Here is a 6,662-nt window from a genome sequence, read left to right as displayed (position 1 = left end):
GTACAGTTTCACTTGTCTTTCGCTAGGGGGACATGTCAGGGAGTCACAAAAACACTGACCTTTCGGAAGGTAAAGTTTGACCAGCTGAGGCTGGTTTCACATTAGCGCTTTTTAAGCACACGCACGGCCGGGGGTAGCTCCGCCCCTGAGCCGGCTCTCTGCCCGGCGTGCCCGCCCCTTGCTTGTAGCGCCGCCTCCTAGCGCACAGCGGCGCCTGCGATCGGCGCACCCTATCTTTAGCATAGGGTGCGCAGATCGTGCGCAGGCCGTGCGCTAGTTGACCGAAAAGTTGGATTTTGGCTCGCACGGCGCACCGTCAAAAGTGGGCAGCGCAGGTCAAAGCGCAACTAGCTTAAAAAGCGCTAATTTGAAACCAGCCTTAGAGATGCCCTTAATCTGGGTGACTGGGACAATGTCCTCAGAAATAAGAATACAGAAAATAAATGGGAAATGTTTAAGAACATCCTTAATAGGCACTGTTTATACCTTGTGGGAATAAAAGGACAAGAAATAGGAAAAACCCAAAGTGGCTTAACAAAGAAGTAAGAGGGGCAATTAACAGTAAAAAGAAAGCATTTAGTCTGTGTTCACACACAGTGTTTTTTTTCTCGTTTTGCCAGCAGATTTACCAAAAAATCTGCTCAAAAACCGCTTAAAAAAAGCTTCCCATTCATTTTAATGCATTTTGCACTTTTTGTGCATATTGATGCGCTTTTTCCCGTGAAAAAAACGCTTTGCGGTAAAAAGCGCAGCATGCTCATTAATTTCACGGAAAATTCCGCATTTCTGGCTATTTTCTATGTGCCTGGGGATGCACGGAAAAAATTGCGGCAAAAACGCGCAAAAATCGCTGCAAAAACCCGCGTTTTCTGGGAAGGAGTCCGGTTTTTATGCAGAAATTTTCTGCATACGTGTGCACATAGCCTTAAACTACTAAAGCAGGATGGCACCATTGAAGCTCTAAAAAATTTTAGGGAGAAAAATACTTTATCTAAAATACTAATTAAATAAAATAGTTTTTCAATCACCACATTTTGAGTGCTGTAATTTTTCCATATTTTGGCCCAGCGAGTCATGTGAGGTCTTATTTTTTGCGAGACGAGTTAACGTTTTTATTGGCACCATTTTCGGGCACGTGACTTTTTTTTATCGCTTTTTATTACGATTTTTGAGAGGCAGAATGAACAAAAACCAGCAGTTCATGAATTTCTTTTGGGGGGGTGCGTTTACACCGTTCTGTGTGTGGTAAAATTGATAAAGCAGTTTTATTTTTCAGGTCAGTACAATTACAGCGATACCTCATTTATATCTTTTTTTTATGTTTTGGCACTTTTATACAATAAAAACAATTTTATATAAATAATAACTATTGTGCATTGCTTTATTCTGCGAGCTATATCTTTTTTATTTGTTCGCTGATGACACTGTATGGCGGCTTGTTTTTTCTGGGACAAGATGATGTTTCAGCGGTACCATGTTTATTTATGTGCGAGTGGCGCCCCTGAGTGTTCGGTCGCCACAGAGGTACTGCACCTCCTCCTGAGGTGAAGTATCCCACTCTCCAGGTAAGAGAGTAACACCTGACCAGCCTCTAACACCTGCATCCCACACAACATAGTAGTGTAGCAAAGCACCTTTGGTGGCTCCCTGCTTGGAACACAAAGAGTGCTGGGAGGTGGGTGGAGCTTAGACTGCACAAGAGAGCCGGAGAATATTAGGAAAAGGTCAGTCTGTGAGAGAAGATCCCCTGAGAGGGGTGGAGTGAAGGAGGTGCTGCAGCAGACTTCTGTGACCTGAAGCTGATGGCACGGGAAAGAGAAATAGAAAGCCTGATTCTCCAGAAGGAAGATTAGTGCGGAATGTAAGGAGAAGAGAACTAAGGATTAGGGTCGGAGTGGAGCCCTTCCTCAAGTTCTAAGCGCATGGCCGGGGTCCGGTCCCCAAGGTTGTATGGATACTGATGGTCCTGCAGCAGACACCGGAGGAAAATAAGTTGTCACCACTTTATTCCCACCTAAGGCTTGGGGGCACAACAGCAACGAGAGTGAGCCGGGACTTGATAGCAAGGAGTCCCCAAAGCAGGCTACAGCTGTCTGCCGTACAAGTAGAGTTCTAAGTAACATTAAGAAGGAGGAACTTGGGTTTAACACACAACCACAAGTACTTCAGTACAACCGCTAGAAAGGAGACGGTCAGAACAGGCACACGAAAGGGAGAACTGGAAAGGTTATTTCCATCTGCCTGGGAGTTGGCTGAGCCCCTGATCTGGACACCGCAGCATTGAAGCGGGCACCTGTCTGTGCCAAGAACGTGAGTAAAAGAACGGGAACTGCTTTCATCTGTCCTTGCCTTATTCCTGCGCCAACCCACTCAGCACTGCTACATCTCTGTGCCTAACACTGCACCATCTACTTCTCCCCACTATCTCCTCATTTGCCAACCTCATCTACTCTGCCCTGGCACTACAGCCCTACCTGTGGAGGGCTACAACATCATTACTGCACCACACCATCTGTCCCAGAGAAGCAACCCTGCAGCGCTGGTCAAACTGACCAGAAACCACAGGTGGTGTTTTGAATCATCTCAATGACTTTATCCCCATCACTAGAGTTGAGCGAAACGGGTCGAACAATTTCAAAAGTCGCCGACTTTTGGCAAAGTCGGGTTTCATGAAACGAAACCCGACCCTAGGATGAGGTCGGCCACGAGGTCGGCGACTTACGCGCCAAAGTCGCGTTTCAAAAGTTTGTTTAGCGCTCTTTTTCAGCCAATCAGGATCCACGGACACTGTGGGCAACGTGATGACATAGGCAGGGGTCGCCACCATCTTTCAGAAGGGCATGCAAGTGATTGGCTTGCTTTGGTGGGCGTCACAGGGGTTATAAAAGGGCGTGCACGCCGACCGCCATCTTACTTCTGCCGATCTTAGCATAGGGAGAGGTTGCTGATTCTGTAGGGAGAGCGTTAGGCAGGGAAGAAGACAAAAAAACTGCTTCTGCTGCTAGCGATTTTGCGTGTACAACACACCAGTCACTGTGCAGTGCAAGGGGAGGCTATATTGTGGTGGATCAGCGGTGTTGGTTGTTAGGCTGCCTTCTAAGGCTTCCTGACAGCTGCATTGCTGTTTCCCCACTGCTCTGCAAACTGCTTTTTTAAAAGCAATCCCAATTTTTTTTCGTCCTGCTAAGGTACTGAGCGTGCATTTATTCACACCATACAGCGGTGTACGCTCCTCACACAGTACCGTGTAACGGCTGTTATCACAGCCACAGTGAAGCTATCTGTGTGTCACTGTGGAAGGATAAGTGGAGGACTTGTTCCGTTCTTACAGACCTACACTCTAGGGAGATTCCTATTCTGCCCAATTCTACAATTCACTTTTTTCACACCTGTGACATAGCGCTCTGATATTCAGTGGGCCTCACACAATCCAAAAGTGTCCAGTGTCCACAAGTGTCTGCAGAAATTCAAAATCTTCCTTATCCTGTAGTCACTTTTTTCACACCTGCTGCATCGAGCCTGTGACATAGCGCTCTGATATTCATTGGGCCTCACACAATCCAAAAGTGTCCAGTGTCTGCAGAAATTCAAAATCTCCCTTATCCTGTAGTCACTTTTTTCACACCTGCTGCATCGAGCCTGTGACATAGCGCTCTGATATTCATTGGGCCTCACACAATCCAAAAGTGTCCAGTGTCCACAAATGTCTGCAGAAATTTAAAATCTCCCTTATCCTGTAGTCACTTTTTTCACACCTGTGCCATCGAGCCTGTGACATAGCGCTGTGATATTCATTGGGCCTCACACAATCCAAGTGTCCAGTGTCCACAAGTGTCTGCAGAAATTCAAAATCTCCCAGAAATTCAAAATCTCCCTTATCCTGTAGTCACTTTTTTCACACCTGTGCCATCGAGCCTGTGACATAGCACTGTGATATTCAGTGGGCCTCACACAATCCAAGTGTCCAGTGTCCACAAGTGTCTGCAGAAATTCAAAATCTCCCTTATCCTGTAGTCACTTTTTTCACACCTGTGCCATCGAGCCTGTGACATAGCGCTGTGATATTCAGTGGGCCTCACACAATCCAAGTGTCCAGTGTCCACAAGTGAAATTTAAAATCTCCCTTATCCTGTAGTCACTTTTTTCACACCTGTGCCATCGAGCCTGTGACATAGCGCTGTGATATTCAGTGGGCCTCACACAATCCAAGTGTCCAGTGTCCACAAGTGTCTGCAGAAATTCAAAATCTCCCTTATCCTGTAGTCACTTTTTTCACACCTGTGCCATCGAGCCTGTGACATAGCGTTGTGATATTCAGTGGGCCTCACACAATCCAAGTGTCCAGTGTCCACAAGTGTCTGCAGAAAATCTAAATCTCCCCTGTCCTATAGACACCTTGTACCTTGTTTTACATTACTATATAGTTTGCAGGATTTTGTCTACATTTCTACCAAAAAGGAGGAAGGCTGGTGGAAGAGGCCGTGGAATTGGGCGGGGGTTGGCAGCTGGTAATGATGGTGTTGGTGGTGGATCTGATGGTAGTGGCAAAATAGGACCGAATGCAGGAGGTGTTGAGCCTGCGTCATCATCTGGCTCCATAAGGCTTCGAAGGCTTAGTTTTCTAGGAGTTGGCAAACCGCTTTTAACGCCAGAGCATCAGGAAAAAGTTTTGTCTTACATTGCTGACTCAGCCTCCAGCTCTATCACCTCCTCTTCTGAAGTTGTAAAAAGTAAAAGCACTGAGTCGTCATTGGAGGCTCATGTTCATGAACCACACCTTTCCTTGTGTCCTTCACCCCAACCAAGATTGAAGGATGACGCAGGCCATACTACTGATTACTCCATGGAGCTGTTTTCACATACCATGCCTGGATTATCAAGTGAAATGGTGAATTACCCAGGCCAAGATGAATCTGACATGGAGTGCACTGATGCACAGCCGCTGATAAATGATTCTGCTGGTACATTCACTCAGAGCACTACATTGTCCTCGCAGTGTACAGAGCCAGATTCTGACCCTGATGAGACTCAGGTGCCCCTTCCCGCACACTATACCACCATACACGGTGACACAGAGGAAGGTGCACATGACATTGAAGAGGAGGTGATGGATGACTCAGTTGTTGACCCAGATTGGCATCCATTGGGGGAAGAGGGTGCTGCTTCCAATAGCTCAGATGAGGAGCATCCACAGCAGACATCAACATCGCAACAGCTGTTATCTGGCAGGCCCGGAGCGCTCCAAAGACAGGTTCCAAAAATCAAAAGAGTTGCTGGACAGCTTGTCCAGAGGGTCAAAACATCACAGCGTGCTAGGCCGCAAAATGTCTGCCAAAGTAGGAAGAGTGCAGTGTGGCACTTTTTTGAACAAAATCCTCATGATCAGGCCAAGTTTATCTGTAAGAAGTGCGCAAAGACCTTTAGCCGAGGGAAAAATCTGAAAAATTTGAATACCAGTTGCATGCTTAGACATTTAAACACCATGCACTTGCAAGCGTGGACACAACACCAAACCTCAAGTGCCACATGTGCAACTGATCACAAAGAAGGTAGTCAGCAACGCTACATTGTTTCCCCCACTGTAAGCCCACCGGTTAGCACAGCAGCAAATGTTGAGGTGTCGTTGCAAGGCCACAGCAGTCAGGGAATCCCACTGTTATATCAACGAAATACTGAATCTAGGCCATCAGAAAGAACACCAACTCCATCACCATCATCAACCCTCTCTCAGTCCGCCCTGTCCACCGCTACTTCCACCATATGCAGCTCTCAAGTCCAGCTCACCCTCCCAGACACTATGAGTAGGTCAAGAAAGTACTCAGTCTCTCATCCGCGTACACTGGGTTTGAACGCCCACATTGCCAAACTAATCTCGTTTGAGATGATGCCCTATCGGTTGGTGGAAAGCGCAGCTTTCCGCGAACTCATGGCCTATGCAGTACCACGCTATGACCTACCCAGTCGCCACTTCTTCTCTCGCAAAGCCATCCCAGCCCTCCACCATCATGTGAAAGACCGCATTGTCCATGCACTCAAGCAGTCAGTGAGTGGAAAGGTGCACCTCACAACTGATGCATGGTCCAGTCGGCATGGCCAGGGCCGTTACGTGTCCATCACTGCGCACTGGGTTAATGTGGTGGATGCAGGGTCCACAGGGGACAGAGGTGGTGGGACAGTGCTGCCTAGTCCACGGTATAGGAAACAGTTGGCTGTAGGCGTTCCACCCTCCTCCTCCTCCTCCTCCTCCTGAAGCGAAAGCTCGCCCACAGAGCGCAGTCGTACGAGCACTCCATCTGCAGCTGCCACTGTTGCACACGAGGTGTCCCCCTATCGAGCAGCTATTGGAAAGCGTCAGCAGGCTGTGTTGCAGATGATGTGTTTGGGCGACAGACACACCGCCGAGGTGCTGGCCGAGTACTTGAAGCGACAAACTGAGTCATGGCTGGGCAGTGTACATCTTGAGGCAGGCAAGGTAGTTAGTGATAACGGCCGTAATTTTGTGGCAGCCATAGCCCTTTCAAAACTCAGCCACATACCTTGCTTGGCTCACACCTTGAACCTGGCGGTGCAGTGCTTCCTCAAAAATTATCCGGAGTTAACAGCCCTGCTCCATAAGGTGCGAAGACAGTGCGCGCACATCCGCCGGTCGCCTGTACACTCCG

This window comes from Dendrobates tinctorius, unplaced genomic scaffold, assembly GCF_039654945.1.
Source record: "Dendrobates tinctorius isolate UK_male_01 unplaced genomic scaffold, ASM3965494v1 ptg000228l, whole genome shotgun sequence".
Lineage (NCBI taxonomy): Eukaryota > Metazoa > Chordata > Amphibia > Anura > Dendrobatidae > Dendrobates > Dendrobates tinctorius.
This window is presented reverse-complemented; position numbering follows the sequence as displayed.